Raw genomic sequence first — 24055 nt, 5'->3', positions numbered from 1 at the left:
CAGGCTAATTGGCACAGCAGCACCAGAGTTGACATAAGGAACCAAACCTTGGCCACTCAGACTGACTGTTACTGTAGATAGATACAGCAGCGAAAATGGACAACAGGTGCCATTAAAAATGACTCGTGCTCCTGTGTGTGTGAGTCTTAACCATTCTGATCATTAAAAGTACATAAAACGTGTTCGCCTCACCCTGCAGTCTCAGGAGGTTCCCTGATAGCTGCTATAGGAGCTGTGTATCAACACATTAACAAGATGCTGTATCTTTGTTAAAGCAGGAGGCATCTCAGGCCAGTCTTACTGCACTGATGATGTGTTGTTCGTGGCCTCAGGAACTGGAATATAACTATTTACATTTACAATTTAGTCATTTAGCAGACGCTCTTATCCAGCTTCTTCTCAATTTCCTCGCTTTCATTTTATTCTCTTTCAGGAACGTTAACATTTTATTGTAAAGATATACTGTATGTAAATCTGCCAGCTTACGAGGTGCCACAGGTGTGCCCTGACCATGTCTAAGGGGGACAAGGACATCTATGACATGTCATTCATATGACAGACATAACCAATGCCCAAAGAAAAGTGAATGAGACTTGAGGCAGGTAAGCGTTTAATGTACAGAACACACAATTCCCACCTTCACATCCCTATCACCCACCGTGTCTTACTAGACACTCACATGCATACCAACTCTGCAACCTTGCGTAACTTGTAATTGTGATGCTTCTTATGCAATAGTTGCTCAGCGTGAAAACTCACCGCACTTGATTCTGCGGATCTATGGCTGAGGGCCTATTTGCTTAGATCACTGTGACCTGCACACTGACAGGTCTGTTGCTTCTGGAAGCTAAGAACACTGTGACCTAGACACTGACAGGTCTGTTGGTTCTGGAAGCTGAGAACACTGTGACCTGGACATTGACAGGTCTGTTGGTTCTGGAAGCTGAGAACAACATGGGGATGCGAAGTTGGCACCCAAACCCACCTCTCACTGTAGCATCAGAAACCCACCTCTCACTGTGGCATCAGAAACCCACCTCTCACTGTGGCATCAGAAACCCACCTCTCACTGTGGCATCAGAAACCCACCTCTCACTGTGGCATCAGAAACCCACTTCTCACTGTGGCATCAGAAACCCACCTCTCACTGTGGCATCAGAAACCCACCTCTCACTGTGGCATCAGAAACCCATCTCTCACTGTGGCATCAGAAACCCACCTCTCACTGTGGCATCAGAAACCCACCTCTCACTGTGGCATCAGAAACCCACCTCTCACTGTGGCATCAGAAACCCACCTCTCACTGTGGCATCAGAAACCCATCTCTCACTGTGGCATCAGAAACCCACCTCTCACTGTGGAATCAGAAACCCACCTCTCACTGTAGCATCAGAAACCCACCTCTCACTGTGGCATCAGAAACCCACCTCTCACTGTAGCATCAGAAACCAGATCTTTATTTTTTACGTTGGTGTGATTCAGCCTAGAAAGCTGCTGGCTCCTTGCCTGAAAACACGCCTGTGGGAAACATAATACCAAAACACGTACTAAATCTGCACACACACAAAACCCATAAGGGATGGGTTGCCAACTGGCGATTTGACACGAAAATAAAATGTAATTCATTCATTCATTCAGTTACCTGCTGCCAAATAATGAATGTTCCCAGATGGCAGTTCTGTTTGGAAAATGCAGCAGAGTGCAGTGCAAGGTGGACGGTGTGATCCTAAATCATTTTGCAGTATCACCCGTGGTCATCATTAGAGCATCAGATTATCGTTTGAGTATTAGATTATGTGATTTTGGGTTTTGGGTTCAGAAAGAAAATGAATAAAAGATTGACTAACTGAAAGTCAAGTGTCCCCAACTCCACCACTCCCACACACAGACACCAAGTGGCACCGCATTCTGTTAGGGTCTCCATTGGTGTCAGTGTTCTAATGCGTTTTGGGCTGTTGCTGTCAATTCCAGCAATTTCCTCTTTGGCAGAGGGCAGCTTTCAATTTGGCTCCCGTTCCCCTCAAATCTGTTTGCTTGACTGAGAGCCCAAAGTTCTTCCCCTCTGATGCTAATTCACACACACACACACACACACACACACACACACACACACACACACACACACACACACACACACACACGATCAGACACACACACACACACACACACACGATCAGACACACACACACACACACACGATCAGACACACACACACAAACACAAACACAAACACAAACACACACACACACACACACACACAAACACACACACACACTTGTACAGTGAGTATTTGATCCCCTGCTGATTTTGTACGTTTGCCCACTGACAAAGACATGATCAGTCTATAATTTTAATGGTATGTTTATTTGAACAGTGAGAGACAGAACAACAACAACAAAATCCAGATAAAGCATGTCAAAAATGTTATAAATTGATTTGCATTTTAATGAGGGAAATAAGTATTTGACCCCCTCTCAATCAGAAAGATTTCTGGCTCCCAGGTGTCTTTTATACAGGTAACGAGCTGAGATTAGGAGCACACTCTTAAAGGGAGTGCTCCTAATCTCAGCTTGTTACCTGTATAAAAGACACCTGTCCACAGAAGCAATCAATCAATCAGATTCCAAACTCTCCACCATGTCCAAGACCAAAGAGCTCTCCAAGGATGTCAGGGACAAGATTGTAGACCTACACAAGGCTGGAATGGGCTACAAGACCATCGCCAAGCAGCTTGGTGAGAAGGTGACAACAGTTGGTGCAATTATTCGCAAATGGAAGAAACACAAAATAACTGTCAATCTCCCTCGGCCTGGGGCTCCATGCAAGATCTCACCTCGTGGAGTTGCAATGATCATGAGAACGGTGAGGAATCAGCCCAGAACTACACAGGAGGATCTTGTCAATGATCTCAAGGCAGCTGGGACCATAGTCAGCAAGAAAACAATTGGTAACACACTACGCCGTGAAGGACTGAAATCCTGCAGCGCCCGCAAGGTCCCCCTGCTCAAGAAAGCACATATACAGGCCCGTCTGAAGTTTGCCAATGAACATCTGAATGATTCAGGGGAGAACTGGGTGAAAGTGTTGTTGTCAGATGAGACCAAAGTCGAGCTCTTTGGCATCAACTCAACTCGCTGTGTTTGGAGGAGGAGGAATGCTGCCTAGAACACCATCCTCACCGTCAAACATGGAGGTGGAAACATTATGCTTTGGGGGTGTTTTTCTGCTAAGGGGACAGGACAACTTCACCGCATCAAAGGGACGATGGACGGCGCCATGTACCGTCAAATCTTGGGTGAGAACCTCCTTCCCTCAGCCAGGGCATTGAAAATGGGTGGTGGATGGGTATTCCAGCATGACAATGACCCAAAACACACGGCCAAGGCAACAAAGGAATGGCTCAAGAAGAAGCACATTAAGGTCCTGGAGTGGCCTAGCCAGTCTCCAGACCTTAATCCCATAGAAAATCTGTGGAGGGAGCTGAAGGTTCGAGTTGCCAAACGTCAGGCTCGAAACCTTAATGACTTGGAGAAGATCCGCAAAGAGGAGTGGGACAAATACTTTTTTCCCTCACTCTATGTATATTGTGCACACACACTCATGCACAAGCATGAACTTGCACAAGCAATAAAGTGTTATTTTCAATGAGAGGATCAAAAAATTAATTTGCTAATCAGCCCCTCTGTTGACAAAGTAAAAAGGCCTGAATGTATCCCCTTAACAAATGTAATTGACACAAGCATCAAAGACCTGGCTTCAGAACAGGTTGCAGAGACCACACGCATTAGACAGTGTGTCATAATACACACATGCAAGCATGCATGCACGCGTCCACACACAGTCATTAGACAGTGTGTCGTCAACACAGGCCCGATGGGCCTGTTACTGTCTCAACACCCCTCTCCCAATGAGTCTGCTCAGAAACAGGACACACACACACACACTACTTGTAGTCCCTCCATCTCAGGCTGAGTAAGCACTAGTGTGCAACAATGGCAGCCTGAAAATTTATGAGGATGCCACCTTGCCAAACGCAGGTTATGCAGTTATACAGTATACAGTAACTATGAATCTGCTGAGTAACAAAATCAACCTATGGGAATAATACATGAACTGGTCCCCATATTTTGAATGCCAAAAACACCTTTTTCATAAAGGTTTACGGCTTTATAGGGAGCCAGCATTATCGCTACAAATTTAGATCTTCACTCCAAATCCAAACTCTCCTTAATCGTCCTCCAAATGGGAACTGGGCTACAAAACGGTTTGAACAAACCCAAGCACATTTACTTTCCATCTGTCCTCATGAGGTCCTGGCCAAGCGGCCATTCTGATCGTCCCCCATATGTTTTGTGTTGTTGGATAATAAAGGAAGGAAAGGGTTGGGTCTGGATGGAACTCAGTGATGTTCTGTTCTGAGGGTACAAAACATTCTGAGGATGGGTTCTGATTCTGAAGCCAGGGCAGGAATGGATGTAACAATGTTGGCATCACCAGGCTCATTCTGCCACCCTGCATCCTGTCCTGTCCAGTCTTATCCAGTCCTGTCTCTCTCTATGCCTGGCTGGCTGAAGTCACAGAGACACACAATGTCCACACTAGCATTCTACCTAGAATAAAGCAATGTGTTTGGCATGTATTCAAAGTTGTGTACTTGTGTGGATATTGGAGCGTAGCCTAGCTAGCCTAAGGATATACCTGATTACAATACCTTTTTTTGGGACCAAACCTGTGCCTGCCTAGAGTGGACCATATGTTTTCTCAAAGTTGGGTGGGTTTCCAAATCACACTGTTGTTGTTGACTAAATTAAATATAAACCGTGGCGCAGCAGGTTTTCTAAAGGCAGTGTGTGAGATGGTGCCAGTTTAAAGCTAAATCTGTCTTTAAAAATGTATGGTAAACAAACTACACAACTCAGAAGAGAGTGGGACTGCATTTTAATCAGAGATAAAAACATGACTAGTTTGTGTGTACCATAACACACACAAACATGAACTAACTGAGGATTCTGGTCTCTCTGGTCGTACCCTCTCTTTGAACTCTATGGGCTAACTTTAGAATCTACAAATTGCTTCTGAGGACTTAAGGATGGTGAGGAAGCTGGCTATAGGCTCCACATTACTATGGAGACAACTTAGACGAATGAACACACACGCCACACACAAACACACTGTTATCTGTTGTTAAAGGCCTGAGTAACCTTTATTAAAAACAATGTACAAACAGATATCAACACACTTAGGATTTCTTCATAAACCATGATAGTGGTAGTCCATCATAGTTATTATTATTATTATTATTATTATTATTATTATTATTACTACTATGATTATTATTAGTTTCAACAAATTGTTCCATATGCTAAATAGCAATGCATTGCTAATATGAGTTCAGGATGACACATCACATACATCACTTAGAGAAATTAAGTGAACCAACCACAACACCATTCCAATCTCACCAGGGTTGATGCACGCCTCTGGTATCTGAATAGAAATTACCATTAATCCTAGCCCACCCTCTCCATCTCGCTAAGACATGCACACCGACGCACACGCTAACGAACATGCACACACGCACGCACACACACACACACACACACACACACACACACACACACACACACACACACACACACACACACACACACACACACACACACACACACACACACACACACACACACACACACACACACGGACTAACAAACATGCTCACATGCATGTGCACACACAAAACAACCAAATAAATAACCTGCCTTAATGCACAATTTTGTAGATATTCTAAACTGAATTGCTCTTGCTCAGACCTTGCGGGTGGTCCCCGCGAAACTTCAGTACGCCATTGTTTGTGAGTGGTTGCTCAAAAGCTGCCTACAGTAATTAGTAATGGCTGTATTCAGAACAGTTTTGTCTGGCTGATAAACAGTGAACAATAAAAAAAGGCTGTTTCTACCCTGTGGAGCACATTGTGTCTAAGCCTCCACATCTTTCTACACCACGGCTCACGCCTCCTCTAAGAAAACACACACACACACACAAACACACACACAACTTCTCTTTAGAGCAATTCTTCTTCTTCTCCGCTCCACTTCAGGGCATTGGTTAATAGTAGCAGTAGTATCACACTTCCTTGAGGAGGCCAAATATAACGACACACAGTGGCCGGAGCATCTGTAAGGCTTACAGTAACACATCCACTCTAATGGTTTCATTTATCCAGGGGGCCTAAGGGGGCTAAAACCTCCAACCTGCCCACATACACTGTATATACACAGAGTTGACAGATACCGTCACTCAGGGACAAATTACTACAGGACACATTACACACACAAGAATACGCACGCACACACATGCAGAAACACATACACACGACTTGACAAGTGTCTTCACTGACATTTTCAAACTCTCCCTGACCGAGTCTGTAATACCTACATGTTTAAAAGCAGACCACCATAGTCCCTGTGCCCAAGAATGCGAAGGTAACCTGCCTAAATGACTACCGCCCCGTAGCACTCACGTCGGTAGCCATGAAGTGCTTTGAAAGGCTGGTCGTGGTTCACATCAACACCATCATCCCGGAAACCCTAGACCCACTCCAATTTGCATACTGCCCCAACAGATCCACAGATGACGCAATCTCAATCGCACTCCACACTGCCCTTTCCCACCTGGACAAAAGGAACACCTATGTGAGAATGCTGTTCATTGACTACAGCTCAGCGTTCAACACCATAGTGCCCACAAAGCTCATCACTAAGCTAAGGACCCTGGGACTAAACACATCCCTCTGCAACTGGATCCTGGACTTCCTGACGGGCCGCCCCCAGGTGGTAAGGGTAGGCAACAACAAATCTGCCACGCTGATTCTCAACACCGGGGCCCCTCAGGAGTGTGTGCTTAGTCCCCTCCTGTACTCCCTGGTCACCCACGACTGTGTGGCCAAGCACGACTCCAACACCATCATTAAGTTTGCTGACGACACAACAGTGGTAGGCCTGATCACCGACAAAGATGAGACAGCCTATAGGGAGGAGGTCAGAGACCTGGCAGTGTGGTGCCAGGACAACAACCTCTCCCTCAATGTGAGCAAGACAAAAGAGCTGATCGTGGACTACAGGAAAAGGAGAGCCGAACAGGCCTCATTAACATCGACGGGGCTGTAGTGGAGCGGGTCGAGAGTTTCAAGTTCCTTGGTGTGCACATCACCAACAAACTATCATGGTCGAAACACACCAAGACAGTCGTGAAGAGGGCACGACAACACCTTTTCCTCCTCAGGAGACTGAAACGATTTGGCATGGGTCCCCAGATCCTCAACAAGTTCTACAGCTGCACCATCGAGTGCATCCTGACCGGTTGCATCACCGCCTGGTATGGCAACTGCTCGGCATCCGACCGTAAGGCGCTACAGAGGGTAGTGCGTACAGCCCAATACATCACTGGGGCCAAGCTTCCTGCCATCCAGGACCTATATACCAGGCGGTGTCAGAGGAAGGCCCAAAAAAATGTCAAAGACTCCAGTCACCCAAGTCATAGATTGTTCTCTCTGCTACTGCACGTACCGGAGCGCCAAGTCTAGGTCCAAAAGGCTCCTTAACAGCTTCTACCCCCAAGCCATAAGACTGCTGAACAATTAATCAAATGGCCAGCTAGTTAACATTAGCCTACTACTGTACATCTAGCTACATGTTGAACTTCCATCCTTTCAGGCCAGGGGCACAATGTATAAATGTATAGTTGGATCAGAATCGCCGTTATAATCATTGGCCAGTACGGAGAATTAAGTAAAACCACAAGTCCAAATCCCTCTCTTCATCCATGGCTAATTTAGGAAAGGGCCAATTTTAGCTAGCTAACTAGCTAGCCACCGGAAGACAATAACACAACGAGATGCAACAATTCAAGTTTTTCTGTAAATTACGTTTGCTTTTGGGGTGATGTGATTGGTCTGAAGCCAAATCCAAATTGGCTTCCCTTTACACTTTTTTTTGGTGCGCCATGACAATTCACAGTTAAGCTCACGCAGTTTAACTCAAGGCTGATTGGCTATGATTTTTTATTATCAATGGAGGCCAAATGCTCGCTGGCTTCCTTTGTATTCAATGCTATGGTTGGCAACAATATCATATTATTTTTGACAAGACAGCATCAGATAGATGGGCTTTGCATACAGAGACATAGGGGCGCTGTTTCGCTTGCTCGGATGCTTTCTCCGCTCTTGCGAATTGAAGGAAAATTATGAAGCACAGAGAGACAAAAGATACAGATAATGTTTTTTTTCTTTGACCATTTTTTGGAGAAGCCTGGCTTCCCTTGGCCTCCATGAATACACGCCACTGTGCATAACAAGTGTATGGAAAGAAGCAGCCAGAGGCCCCTGGGGTAGACCTGTAGCCCTTCTGGCTTACATTCAGAGCAAGTTCCAGTTCCGCTGGCCAGCACAGTCAGAATGATCAGCAATCCAGAGGACGGAACATAGAACATAGAACATAAAGCTGTCAGGAAGAAGGAGATGAAGTACCGACGTCTCAATTTAAATAGTGCAATCATCCATAACCACTGCCAGCATAGCTACAAAAATCAAACGAGTGACATTTATAATAATGACCATAAAAAAGGAGGGAAATATTGAATATCTATACATACAAGAGTGGAAAGGGGGTAGTAAAGGAAAAGGTGGAGGAGGGAAGAGTGTGAGTAAGAAGTCGAGGAATTGATCCTCGCTGTTTTGAGCTGCTCTTTTGAGGTTAAGCCAATAGATACAACCTATAAACAGGATAAAGTCTGAGGGACTTCATTGCAAAATAGTCCCAAGAGAAGGTGCAAAACATCCATTCATTGAAACGGATTGTGAAGGTAAATATAAAAGTAAATGTAAAAGTTTATTTAGTTTTGTCTTTTATTTTTTAATTTGTGTGTGTGTGTGTGTGGGGGGGTGGGGGTGGTTACAGGTATTAAAAAACGATCAAAGAAATGCATGCAAAGATAACCCCAACCCATTCCCCCCTCAGACCCCATCCATCCACCCGCCCACGTCCTCTCTCCCCGACCCGAAGAAAGCATGCCTCCCATCCCTTCCCATCCCACCCAGCAACCAAGGTTGCCCATCAGTCCCCCGAAATAAATTGTTTAACTTTTCCCAGGAAGCATTTAACTGCAGGGCACTCCCACATCATATGAAGGAATGTGCCTACCTGATTTAGGGGACACAGTGAACAGTTGGGAGTTGGGGCCAATTTTATCGTTAAATGTTTCCTTGTCTGTGAACAAACTGAACATTTGTAAATTGATGGTTCGGATTACGCGATGCCAAGGTAATATTTTTCCATATTCTGTTCCAGTTAAAGGGTTGTTCAGATTCAATTATATATGTGGACCATACATTTTTAATGCCTAGCTCAGAATATGAGCTTTCCAAAAGTTGTTTATATATTATAGAAATCAGTCCTTTCGGGAACCCGGATCATTTATTATAAATCCCATCATTGGATGGTTTGGTAGTTGGGTTTCCCAATGGACTCCATAGGCCAGCATAGCTGACCTAAGTTGTAAATACAGAAAAAATGAGTTGCCTGGTAATGTGTATGTATCGTTCAAATCTTGGAATGTTCTCAAACCATTACTGTCCATTATATCGGTAAGGGTACAGATTCCACATTTGGACCATTGGGAGGATGGAAAAGGACACCCTCCAGATTACAAGGAACTATTGTGAAATATTGGCGTATGGGCATGCCATTTTGATTCCCAGTTACATCATTTAGCAATTTTATAAGTCGTTTCATGCAATTCTACTCGCTTTGCCATGGGGGCGGTGAGAAACGGTTTCAGTTTTACAGCTAATATCATGAAATTGATTTTTTTTTTGCCATGACTTATGCCATGTTAATATGATATCTGAGTGAGAGGGACTAACAAAATCAATGGGGGCCCCATGGAGGTCAGGGCCCCTGGGCACGTGCACTTCATGCCAGGTCGGTAATTCGGCCATGATTACTACAAATTTAGATAGCTGGGTAGACTAACTTACCAATCTAAAGAAGAACTAGCTGACATGGGCTCATTGAGTGACTGTCAGTGACTGACATAACAAGAGAAAAACTCCTGATGCACAAACAAATTACGAAATTGCACCTTGTATATTCTAGTATTTTAACGCTCAACAGTAAGTTGAGACCCCCTATTTTTAAATATATATTTAAAACGGCCCTGTTCATGTGTACAGTAACTCAAGTGTGGATGAAAAGACCGAATCTTTATATCCTCTCTCTTTCTCTCTTGCTCTCTGTCTCAATACACTAAAACTTATTGTGAACGGTAAAAGTTCAAGCTTGTGTGGAAGTAAAGGTCTCTCTCTCACTCTCACTCTCACTCTCAGCATCCTGAGATATCTTTGGTAGCGTGTGTCTGTTGGGTCAAAGCCATCGTTCCTGGGCACCAAACAGGGCCCAGGTGGGGGTCTTGGCCATGTAGTCCTGGGCAGAGAAGGTCTGGCTGCCTCCGCTCTCCTCATAGGCCTGGACCAGCTCCTGGAACCGCTCGTAGTTTATCCACGTCCATCACTCTCCCTCCACCTTGAACTGCATGGGGAAATACACACATAGGGATATTGTTAGTACATTTAGCATGCACACACAGAAGAGACAGTGAGAGCGTTACAGAGGCAGAGAGACTCTTCCATCAATCATACATCTCACTCAGACTAAGGGACTGTAGGGCTCATGGAGAAGCAGTCTCCAGTCTCCAACGAGCTGCCAGCCTGACAGGAGCATTCATTAACAAACCAGAGGTACAGCGACTCAGTTTTTCACAATTCCTGACATTTAATCCTAGTAAAAATTCCCAGTCTTAGGTCAGTTAGGATCACCACTTTATTTTAAGAATGTGAAATGTCAGAATAATAGTAGAGAGAATGATTTATTTCAGCTTTTATTTCTTTCATCGCATTCCCAGTGGGTCAGAAGTTTACATACACTCAATTAGTATTTGGTAGCATTGCCTTTAAATTGTTTAACTTGGGTCAAACGTTTCGGGTAGCCTTCCACAAGCTTCCCACAATAAGTTGGGTGAATTTTGGCCCATTCCTTCTGACAGAGCTGGTGTAACTGAGTCAGGTTTTTAGGCCTCCTTGCTCGCACACGCTTTTTCAGTTCTGCCCACACATTTTCTATAGGATTGAGGTCAGGGCTTTGTGATGGCCACTCCAATACCTTGACTTTGATGTCCTTAAGCCATTTTGCCACAACTTTGGAAGTATGCTTGTGGTCATTGTCCATTTGGAAGACCCATTTGTGACCAAGCTTTAATTTCCGGTCTGATGTCTTGAGATGTTGCTTCAATATATCTACAACATTTTCCTTCCTCATGATGCCATTTATTTTGTGGAGTGCACCAGTCCATCCAGCAGCAAAGCACCCCCACAGCATGATGCTGCCACCCCCGTGCTTCACGTTTGGGATGGTGTTCTTGGGCTTGCAAGGCACCCCCTTTTTCCTCCAAACATAACAATGGTCATTATGGCCAAACTATTCGATTTTTGTTTCATCAGACCAGAGGACATTTCTCCAAAAAGTAAGATCTTTGTCCCCATGTGCAGTTGCAAACCGTAGTCTGGCTTTTTTATGGTGGTTTTGGAGCAGTGGCTTCTTCCTTGCTGAGCGGCCTTTCAGGTTATGTTGACATGGGACACGTTTTACTGTGGATATAGATACTTTTGAACCTGTTTCCTCCAGCATCTTCACAAGGTCCTTTGCTGTTGTTCTGGGATTGATTTGCACTTTTCACACCAAAGTACATTCATCTCTAGAGACAGAACGTGTCTCCTTCCTGAGCGGTATGATGGCTGCGTGGTCCCATGGTGTTTATACTTGTGTACTATTGTTTGTACAGATGAACGTGGTACCTTCAGGCTTTTGGAAATTGCTCCCAAGGATGAAGCAGACTTGTGGAGGTCTACAATTTCTTTTCTGAGGTCTTGGCTGATTTCTTTTGATTTTCCCATGATGTCAAGCAAAGGGGCACTGAGTTTGAAGGTAGGCCTTGAAATACATCCACAGGTACACCTCCAATTGACTTGACTGATGTCAATTAGCCTATCAGAAGCTTCTAAAGCCATGACATCATTTTCTGGAATTTTCCAAGCTGTTTAAAGGCACAGTCATCTTAGTGTATGTAAACTTCTGACCCACTGGAATTGTGATACAGTGAATTATAAGTGAAATAATCTGTCTGTAAACAATTGTTGGAAAAATTCCTTGTCATGCACAAAGTAGATATCCTAACCGACTTGCCAAAACTATAGTTTGTTAACAAGACATTTGTGGAGTGGTTGAAAAACGAGTTTTAATTACTCCAACCTAAGCGTATGTAAACTTCCGACTTCAACTGTACTTGTTGTAGGGGTGGGATTGGTGTGGGATGTGGGGGGTCCGTGGGTGGCTTTTGACCATTTCTCTGGATTCCTCATGTCTAACTCATTGTTAGAAAAAAGTTTTGTCCAAATCTGATGTGAGGTACTACATTTATTGAATATTATATGGAGCTTATAAATTAAAATAGACACTTTGGCTGCAATTAATTCGCTTAATTTGTCAGAGATCAAATTGTTTTTCAACAAAATAATGTTGCAGGAATTTAAATCCAACCTTAGTGTATGTAAACTTCCGACTTCAACTGTATGTATGTATTTATATGTGTATGTATGTATGTATGTATATATATATATATATATTTTTTTTGCGAAAGAAATATGAGGGATTGGAAGTGATGCAGACAATTACATTGATGGAAGTAACAATCTATCTGCAATATTAAAGCTGATCTACCCCCTAAAAAATAAAAAAATAAAAAATAAGATACTTTAATAGAAAATGACTGAAGTAAAAGTGAAAGCCACCCAGTAAAATACTACTTGAGTAAAAGTCTAAAAGTATTTGGTTTAAAATATACTTAAGTATCAAACGTAAATGTAATTGCTAAAATCTGCTTCAGTATCAAAAGTAAAAGTATAAATCATTTCAAATTCCTAGTATTAGGCAAACCAGACAGCACAATTGTCTTGTTTTTTTAATTTACGGATATCCAGGGGCACACTCCAACACTCAGACATAATTTACAAACAAAGCATTTGTGTTTAGTGAGTCCGCCAGATAAGAGCCAGTAGGGATGACCAGGGATGTTCTCCTGATCAATGCAAATAGTCTGGGTAGCCATTTGATTAGCTGTTCAGGATTCTTATGGCTAGGGGGTAGAAGCTGTTAAGAAGCCTTTTGGACCTAGACTTGGCGCTCCGTTACCGCTTGCCGTGCGGTAGCAGAGAGAACAGTCTATGACTAGGGTGGCTGGAGTCTTTGACAATTGTTAGGGCCTTCCTCTGACACCGCCTGGTATAGAGGTCCTGCCCGACGATGGCTCTCTACCAGGCGAACTCGATGCATTTTATGCACGCTTCAACAAAAACAACACCGAGCCGTGCATGAGGGCCCCCGCTGAGGACTGGTTGATCTCACTCTCTGAGACCAACGTGAGTAAGGTTTTTAATCAGGTCAGCACTCGCAAGGCCGCGGGGTCAGATGGTATTCCAGGGCGCGTTCTCAGAGCATGCGCAGAATAGCTGGCAGGCATATTGACGGTCATTTTCAACCTCTCCTTGTCCCAGTCTGTAATCCCCACATGTCTCAAGATGACCACCATCATTCCTGTTCCCAAGAACTTTAAGGCTACCTGCCACGATGACTACCGCGCTGTAGCACTCACATCTGTTATCATGAAATGCTTTGAAAGGCTTTTCATGGCTCACATCAACACCATCATCCCAGACACCCTGGACCCACTCCAATTCGCATTCTGCCCCAACAGATCCACAGATGACGCAATCTCTATTGTACTCCACACTGCCCTCTCCCACCTGGACAAGGGGAACACCTATATGAGAATGCTGTTCATTGACTACAGCTCAGCGTTCAACACCATAGTCCCCTCCAAGCTCATCACTAAGCTAAGGACCCTGGGACTGAACACCTCCCTATGCCACTGGATCCTGGAGTTCCTGACGGGCCGCCCCCAGGTGGTGAGAGTAGGCAACAACACACCCGCCGCACTGACCCTCAACACAGGGGCCCCTCAGGGGTGCATTCTTAGTCCCCTCCTGTACTCCTTGTTCACCCAAGATTGCGTGGCCGGGCAACATCATCATTAAGTTTGCTGACTATACAACGTGGTAGGCCTGATCACCGATGACGATGAGACAGCCTATAGGGAGGAGGTCAGATACATGTCAGTGTGGTGGACAACAACCTCTCCCTCAACGTGAGCAAGACAAAGGAGCTGATCGTGGACTACAGGAAACGGAGAGCCGAGCACGCCCCCATTCACATCGACAGGGCTGTAGTGGAGCAGGTCGAGAGCTTCAAGTTCCTCGTGTCCACATCACTAAGGATCTATCATGGTCTACACACACCAACACAGTCGTGAAGAGGGCACGACAACGCCTCTTCCCCCTCAGGAGGCTGAAAAGATTTGGCGTAGGCCCCTCAGATCCTCAGAGGTAGTGCGTACGGCCTAGTACATCACTGGGGCTGAGCTCCCTGCTATCCAAGACCTCTATCCCAGGCGGTGTCAGAGGAAGGCCCTAAAAACTGTCAAAAAAAATTCGTTTTTGACTTAAATGCTGTTGCTGCTGTCTATTATGTATCCTCTTGCCTGGTCACTTTATTCCTAGTTATATGTACATATCTACCTAAATTACCTCATACCCCTGCACATCGACTCGGTACTGGTACCCCGTGTATAGCCAAGTTATCGTTAATCACTGTGCATGTATTATTACTTTTATTATTACTTTTCTATTATTTCTCTTTCTGCTTGCATTGTTGGGAAGGGCCCGTAGTAAGCATCTTACTGTTAGTCTACACCTTGTTTACCAAGCATATGACAAATAACATTTGATTTCATCCTGTATTTAGCTTACTTACTTTCTCGTGTTCTTCTTATTTCTATTTCTCGTGTGTTTTTGTTCTACTTTACTTTATAGTATAATACTTTTACTATTGATATTGATTACTGCATTGTTGGGAAAGAGCTTGCAAGAAAGGCATCTCACTGTACTTGTGCACGTGACAATAAAACTTGAAACTCAGCCAGCCAAGAAAATGTGTAACATTTCTATATAGAAATAAGAAACATCTAAAGCCAAATTCAAAACTTCCTGACATGTTTTTCTCTTGCTTGTTTACTCCCTGAATCGTTAAGGCTAGGAATCAGTCACACAGCACATCTCCAAGCATCTCTCTCTCCATTAATCACACTCTCCTCACTAACCCACCCTCCTTCTGAGAGAGAGAACAAGAGAGAAAGAGAGAGAAAGAGTGTGAGAGAGAGCGAGAGAGAGAGAAAGAAAAGACAGAGAGAAAATGAGAGAGATATAGTGTGAGAGAGAGATAGAAAGACGGAGGACAGAGAGAGAGGTCCCGGTCTTCATTCCTCCTCATCTCTTTTCATCTGTTTCCCGTCACAGCGGAGGAGGAGGAGAGAAGGGGAAGGCAACCCCTGGTATGCCAGCTTGCATTAGTGCTCTCCAGCTGTTCTGATTGGCTTCCACACAGATGCCACACGCCGAGGCAGACAACACTAACACTGCTGCAGTCCCCCAGGGTGGGAGCTGCTCTGCTCGGTAACTGTAGTATATAATCTGTAGTGCTGCAAAGTAACTTCAGCAGGCAGAGAGGCAGAGAGAGAGAGAGAGAGTGGCAGAGAGAGAGAGAGAGAGTGGCAGAGAGAGAGAGAGAGAGAGAGGTGGCAGAGAGAGAGAGAGAGGGGTGGCAGAGAGAGAAGAGAGGCAGAGAGAGAGAGAGAGAAAGGCAGAGAGAGAGAGAGAGGGAGAGAGAGAGAGAGAGAGAGAGAGAGAGAGAGAGAGAGAGAGAGAGAGAGAGAGAGAGAGAGAGAGAGAGAGTGGCAGAGAGAGAGAGAGAGAGAGAGAGAGTGGCAGAGAGAGAGAGAGGCAGAGAGAGAGAGAGAGAGTGGCAGAGAGAGAGAGAGAGAGAGAGAGAGAGAGAGAGAGAGAGAATAAAGCCCTTAAATTCAATTGAATTCAATTGAGAGAGAGAGAGAAAAGAGAGACAAAATTAGAGCGAGAGAGAGAGAGAGAGAGAAAGAGAGAGAGAGAGGGAGGGAGGGAGGGAGATATAGAGAGAGGGAGGGCAGAGAAAAAAAAAACCTGCTGTTGAAAACCCCAACATAGTCCCTTGGCACTAAGAGAGCTGCTGTGGAACTGCACACAAATTGAACTGAACAGAGCACAGCATGATAAAACAAAACACACCAAAGAGACCTGACATAAGTGACATGGGAACATATTTAACCGGAGTTCGTCTGTGTAGTGTCCGGATTGATCTTCGGTTCGGTCTTCTAAGTGTGCGAAGATTATTGAAAAAGTCTGCTCAGTTCTTAGCCATTAGTGCTTATTTAGGTGCATAAACAATATGTAAATAAGCAGGAAGTAAGCACTGGGAATACCCTGCTGTTAGCAGAGGAGTTGTAGCGCTAACTATTAGCGTGTTAGCCATTAGCTGTGCTGTCATTGTCTAAACCAATAGAGGAGAGCTAACCTCTAACTACAGTACTTATTAGCATGTTAGCCATTAGCTGTGATGTTTTGATTTCACTTCTAGTGACCGCCTTGAGAAGAGCTAACCGCTATATTGCTACCCTAATGAAGCCTTTAAGAGAAATGGGAAAATAACTGACTGGGCGCTAATGTTTGTGCTAATGAGGAGTGAGACCATTTGTAGGGCTGAAGCACCAGTGCAAGAAAAATAGAGAAAAAGAGATGGAAGAAGAAAAAATATATCTAAATTGTAGACTTATGCACCATTTGTAGATGTATGCACTCTAACCGTTCTGCCCAGGAGCTGTCTCTGGGGAGACTGTCTGTAAGCATGCTGTTTTCAATACACACTAATCTGCTGGTGTGGATGAGAGCACTTGGGCCTCCCCACACACAGAGAGACACAGAGAGTCAGGCCCTGGACTTAAAGCAGTCTGGTCCCCTGGGGAAACACACCAATGATGGAGATCCATCACAGCTATAGGGAACTGTAATGCTCACGAGTACGCACAAACACACACACACACACACACACACAAATCGCTTGCTCGCTCAATAGCACACACAGCCACAGTGTGTGTAAGCTTACCACTCCACAATGAGAATGAATAGCACAAAATCCCCTCCGCTCTGCGGTCACCAAGGACGCTGCAGCAAGACTAAAAACAGGAGAGCTACAGATGCAGTTGCATAAATCCCAATTAAAGATAAGAACTGAACAACTATGTAGTTCCTCTACTGTAAAATGATGTTTCACAGCCATTACAGAAAAAGCACAGCCTCCATTGTAAAACACCACAAATACAGATACAGCATTCAGATGCTCTGTGGATCGTAATGTTTTAAGTGCCCTGATTTGATAAATTATTGAATAATCACAGATGCAGTGCCACACATGGCCATACACACACACACACACACACACACACACACACACACACACACACACACACACGTACATAGTTGTGCGCACACACACATTCATACTGTAATTCAATTCCTAAGGTGTTCAAATAAGTCTTAAAACAGTATAAACCTCCACTGGATTGAAACCTCTTTCAATCAGGTGTATTTAAAAATTCATTTCCAATGCTCAGGCTATAAAAATAACTGTTAAAAAAAACAGGCAAACTGATGACCATAAATCTTAGAGCTATAGCGCAATGGCCAGAATACTGCTTGGTGCTGTTTAAAAGTGGATAAAAAAGCTTGTAGACAGCATCAGAGAAAAAAGCACTCAATTATGAAGATGAAGTTACACTGGCAGTGTACCTGAAAAGGTGTACATTAAATGAATAGGAGTATAAACTGGTGTCTCGGATTAGAAAGAAAGAAAGAAAGAAAGAGAGAGAGAGAGAAGAGGGAGGGAGAGAAGGAGAGAAGGAGAGAAGGAGGGAGGGAGGGAGGGAGGGAGGGAGGGAGGGAGGGAGGGAGGGAGGGAGGGAGGGAGGAATGGGGATGGAGAAAAGGGAGGGAGGGAGGAGAGAGGGAAGGAAGGGTGGAAATCAATGCAGTGAAATATTGACTGTGGCCTTGTGAGAAATGCAGCTGGCTTGTGAGAAATGGAGATGAATTAAACAAACAATTGGCTTTTGCGTGTCAGCAACCTGCAACGTGCCCACCTACTCAGTCCCGCTGGAGGGATGTTGTCGTCAAGGAGATGGATGTGTCACCTGCCTTCCGAGTCAATAACTTTTCTCGTAAGTGAGGCACCAGAGAGGAAGGGAGGCCAACCTGAGAGGTGAGCATAGTTTTCTTTTCTTTTTTTTTTTCTTTTTTTTTTTCTTGGGGGTAGATCAGCTTAATATTGCAGATAGATTGTAACTTCCATCAATGTAATTGTCTGCATCACTTCCAATCCCCCATGTTTTTTATAAATATACTCCCCGTTATTACTTTTCAACCCCGCCATCCTTTCCCTACTTGGGGGTAAATTAGTGAACAACAATGCCCAGGCCTCTACTTCCAGCCTATACTTACTATCTACACCTTATGGACAGTCAATTTTAAAATAATTCTACTTTATTTGTTTTTACTCCTGAACTACTTCTACTCTCAACCTCTCCGATCATTTTCGTGATGTCCATCCGGTTTGCTTCTATATGCCATATCTTTCTAACTGTGCTCTTTCCCAAAAGCTCCCAACATACAACCTATATACTTATTATGGACACAGTATGCTTACATTATTAGTTATCTTGTTATTATTTGTTGTTATTTTCCCTATTTTGTTATTAGTCCCATCCTTCAACTCCATTCAATACCTCCCATCTATCTCTTAACACCATCCATTTAGGATTTCTATTTGCCATATATATTTCAACCGTACTGTGATGTTTTACAAAAGTTCTGAACCTTTCTATTCTCATTGCTTTTACAGATTGTGAATTACAAATAAACATTTTTGCTAAAAGTATTATTATATTATTGATCGATTGACTATGACTTTTCAGATCACCCAGTAATGCTATCTGCAAGGTTAGCTCCAGGTAAATATTGCAATCCTTTTGCCATTCCTGGACCTGTGTCCAAAAACAAGCTACAAATGGACAGAACCAAAACAAATGATCTAATGATTCTGTCTCTTCACAGCAAAATCTGCAGAGCTGGGAAGATTGTATCCCCCATATATAACATTCTATTGGTAGCAAGAATTTTATATAATAATTTATATTGAAAGATTCTAATTTTTGAATCCGGTGTCGTTTTGTTCCTCTCCCTCACACAGACAGCAGGGAACCGGGAAAGGTTGACTGAGGAATGAGTGAGGTAAACAAAGTTGATATCCAGATAATTAATAAGCCAGCCAACATCAAATAAAAGCGGGTAAAGAACACTGAGATTTGGGGAGAAATAGGAATATGATTATAAGTTGGAGTTTGTGTGAAGACAGCACTTTTGTGCATAATAAATAGACGACAGAGCATAATTTTTGGCCCCAGAATATGAGTAAACAACTTTCTGGGGAGGTCGAGGAGAAAAGAGACCGTGATTAATCATAATTAATTAATTATTAATGGAAAATTGTCTCCACATCACTTGCTTGCTGTCTGTTGTAGCACAGGGCCAGGACAGAGCCAAAAACTCACAGGTATTCACCCCCTTGGCATTTTCCCTATTTTGTTGCCTTACAACCTGGAATTAAAATGGATTTTTTTGGGGTTTGTATCATTTGATTTTCACAGCATGCCTACCACTTTGAAGATGCAAAATATTTTTTTTTGTGAAAACTTGAGCGTGCATAACTATTCACCCCCCCGCCCCCCCGCCCCCCCCTGCCATATTCTTTCCATTTTTTTATAATGGATTTAATGATGCTCTGTGGGATGTTCAAAGTTTCAGATATTGTTTTATAACCCAAACCTGATCTGTACTTCTCCACAACTTTGTCCCTGACCTGTTTGGAGAGCTCCTTGGTCTTCATGATGCCACTTGCTTGGTGGTGCCCCTTGCTTAGTGGTGTTGCAGACTCTGGGGCCTTTCAGAACATGTGTATATATACTGAGATCATGTGACAGATCATGTGACACTTAGATTGCACACAGGTGGACTTTATTCAACTAATTATGTGACTTCTGAAGGTAATTGGTTGCACCAGATCTTATTTAGGGGCTTCATAGCAAAGGGCGTGAATACATATGCACGCACCACTTTTCCGGTATTTATTTTTTTGAATTTTTTGAAACAAGTTATTTTTGTCATTTCACTTCACCAATTTGGACTATTTTGTGTGTGTCCGTTACATGAAATCCAAATAAAAATCCATTTAAATTACTGGTTGTAATGCAACAAAATAGGAAAAACGCCAAGGGGAAGAATACTTTTGCAAGGCACTGAGACTGAGACTTAACCTAATGAGTCCCACGTCAGGCCGGCGTGATTGAGGACTTCTAACCCCTTTTAAGCATTGTGTGTTTGAGCTACAGACTTCTGGGTTGTACCATTGAATTCCTCTATTTCTTCTGCAACCATTAGTCCATGTGATTAATCGGGGCTGAACTAGAGCGGTGTTTGTGAGACAAGGGCGGATCCCGAAGGAGCCAGGTCTTTTTTACGAAATCGTCTGTAGAGTCAGAATAGTTTGCTCTATGACGCTCATAAGCAACACAAGAGTCATTAGAAGGTAAGGGGTTCTTCGACATAGAAGATCATAGGAAATCCTAGGATATAGTGTCTATAATACTGTAAGAAGTTCACATAGCTGCTGTCATAAACTCCAAACTCCACACAGTTGTTACTGGCTAGTTGGATATTCATTTCCAACTGAGCAAACAATTTCTGTACTTACAGCACTTATATAAATTCATTTTCATCAGGTTTTAGCTTTGGCAGACCTTTTTTTTTTATTGACATTTGTTAAGTGGGAACTCAAAGGGGGACATTTTATTGAATCCACAAAATCCACAACACTGTATGAATGCAAAATCAGATAAATCACATCACAGGAAAGCAGCTAACTCGCTTGGCTCTGAGTTCTGGTTGTAACTGTTGCTGTTTAACTTCTCAGTGGCAAGCCTACATATTTCATCAATTAATGATGAAGGAATTAGTTAAATTAATGAATTAATTAATACCTTAATGTACGAACAAATGAATGAAGCTACCCGTTAATGGTTTAATGACCAAGTAATAAGGTCACACAGTTGGCGGTGCAGTGTGTAGTGTATTACCTTGGTGTGTGCAATGAGCAGACAGTTGGAGTGCTCATGTTCACAGGCGATCTGGTACTGAGGCAGCATGTCGGCCAGCTGCTGGACAAAATGGATGACCTCCTCATGCTACCATGGTCAGGCTACTGGCCGAGCTCTCCCCACAGTACGTCACTCCCTGGAGAGAGAGAGGGACAGGGAGGGTGTGAGAGGAGAGGGTGGGGAGAGAGGGAGGGGGGTTGATATTTGGAAATGTCTTCATCGTAACAACAAGCTCAGAAAATTCAACAAACAACAAGACATGCATTACCGGTATGTACATTTGGTTTTACAAATTCAAGTTCAACAGAGAGGAGGAGAAACACTAATTAACCAGTGAGAAAGAGATGAGAAGAGAGGGTGAACAGAAAGAGAGAGTGAGGAGTAGAGAGAAAGAGAGGGATAAACAGACAAAATGTGCATCTCCGGCTGCGTTTCAAACACATAAAAGACACACCCTCCTCCACTTACCCTCGCCTTATGCCCTTGGGGGAATCCCCGCAGCCATCTTTGCTGTCAGTCCAAACAATTAGCCAAGCAAGGGAAGTTGGCAACGTAAGCCCCTCAGCCCTCGTTTGTGATCGAGTTTGCGAGTGTACAATCTGTTCACTCCGGGGCCTGAAATGCCCCATAATTTAATTCGCGATGATTGTACATCCGTTAACAAAAGTAATCCAGAAATTAAAACCAACATCAATATGGAGAAGTCAACATACAAGTGTAAGTAAAAACGACTGTAAATAAGTTAGAAATTGTGCTACTAATGCACATGACGGCACAAACACGTATCGTAAAAGTAATGATGTTTTTGTTTGGTTAGCTTTTGGAAACATTAGCTAGGGCATAGAACTTTCCCTGACGTCACACTTATACATTGTGCAATTTTTGATTTACCTGATATCGTCGGATGGCTAGCATTCGATGTCTGTGAATGCGTTGTCTTCTAGCCAAGATATGAAATACAATCATAATTGACTGTAGCACATATAAATCACACACAACAGCTACCGGTGGTTCCATGATGACTGAAAACACAACCATGGAATGAACGAGTGACACATTTCTGGGCAAGGACGGTCCATTTAAAATTCATTCATTCTTCCCTCGCCCTGCAAGTGTCAATTCATCATACGTCATCAGAAGTGTCCACTTAATTTGAGGGCTGTGCCTTTTACGTGTTTGGAATGCAGCCTCCATCTTGCAGAGCTCTCTCACTTGTGTCATAGACTACTGGGCTAAGAGAAAGAGAGGAGAGAGAAGCGAGAGAGGAGAGAGAGAGAGTTGTGTGCTTAGACTCAGAATGAGAGGGGTAATGTGGACCGTGGGAGGCCTCTCTCTCTTCACTGTTCCTTCTCCCTGGGATGTTGCCTGCTGCACTAGGCTACTTACTGTTCATATATTCTGCTGTACTGAGAGACACTGACACACTGATTATTGCCCAAAACCCACACACAACCAAACACACCAAAAATAGACCCACTCACAATGCACACTCAGGCAAAACACCTCAAACGGTGTCCTTAAAGAACACACACAGACATATCATAATGCAAAAGCATGCTCACACTTGCACATACATGTTTTGATTTCATTTGACCTTTTTTTACATTTAAGTTATTTAGCAGACGCTCTTATCCAGAGCGACTTACAGGAGCAATTAGGATTAAGTGCCTTGCTCAAGTGCACATCGACAGATTTTTAGCCTAGTCGGCTTGGGGATTCGAACCAGTGCCCTTTCAGTTACTGGCCCAATGCTCTTAACTGCTATGCTACCTGATTGAGTTCCAGCCTAATGCGGAATTTAACAATAGCAAGTATAAAACTCAAGCTTAAGAAATCAATCACATTGGAGCCTGAATTCCCTTAGCATTTAACAATCAATAAAGGCCAAGTCTTGTTGTAGTTGTGGTGATGCGCCAGAGAGGAACACTAATGAGAAGAGAACAAGAGTGAGATTTATGCGTCCCAAATGGTGCCCTATCCTCTATATAGTGCACTACTTTTGAACAGGGCCCATAGGTCTCCAGTCAAAAGTAGTGCACTATATAGGGAATAGGGTGCCATTTGGGACACAGGCACGGAGTCTCCGAAGTCCTCAAGGGCTGCAGGGACAATATCAGCCAGCCACCCAGCCAGCCAGTCATGCTGCTGCTCTGAACCTTAACATAGAACACGAGTACAGAACACAGAACACACAATCTCCCAAGGCTAGCACCATGCAGGAGGAGAGAAAAAATTGAAGAATAAATAGAAGAAGGAGAGAGAAGGAAAAGGGAGGAGAGAGAAGGAAAAGGGAGGAGAGAGAAGGAAAAGGGAGGAGAGAGAAGGAAAAGGGAGGAAAGAGAAGGAAAAGGGAGGAGAGAGAAGGAAAAGGGAGGAGAGAGAAGGAAAAGGGAGGAGAGAGAAGGAAAAGGGAGGAGAGAGGAAAAGGGAGGAGAGAGAAGGAAAAGGGAGGAGAGAGGAAAAGGGAGGAGAGAGAAGGAAAAGGGAGGAGAGAGAAGGAAAAGGGAGGAGAAAGACAGGGAGGGAATCAGGGGAGTAACTACGATTTAGAGTGTGGTTAGCACGCACACACACACTTGTGGTGGGTCCAACACAAGTCTAAGTGTGACACTGAATAGAGAGGACTGGAAAAGTATTATCATTTAGAACAAGACAGAAACCTTTGATGTTTCATAATGAACTGCTACTAAACCAGTTTAAAAGGTTGTTAAATAAATGGACATTGACGTGCTCTTCTGCAGGACAAAACATGACGTAA

The 24055-nt window shown here is 43.7% G+C and overlaps 1 pseudogene; it reads right to left on the bottom strand.

Moving 5' to 3' along the window:
* Positions 1-8797: 8797 nt before the first annotated feature.
* LOC121568169 overlaps positions 8798-24055 on the bottom strand; it is an 81002-nt pseudogene continuing 65744 nt past the window's right edge.

Source organism: Coregonus clupeaformis, chromosome 6 (genome assembly GCF_020615455.1).
Source record: "Coregonus clupeaformis isolate EN_2021a chromosome 6, ASM2061545v1, whole genome shotgun sequence".
NCBI lineage: Eukaryota > Metazoa > Chordata > Actinopteri > Salmoniformes > Salmonidae > Coregonus > Coregonus clupeaformis.
This window is presented reverse-complemented; position numbering and strand designations above follow the sequence as displayed.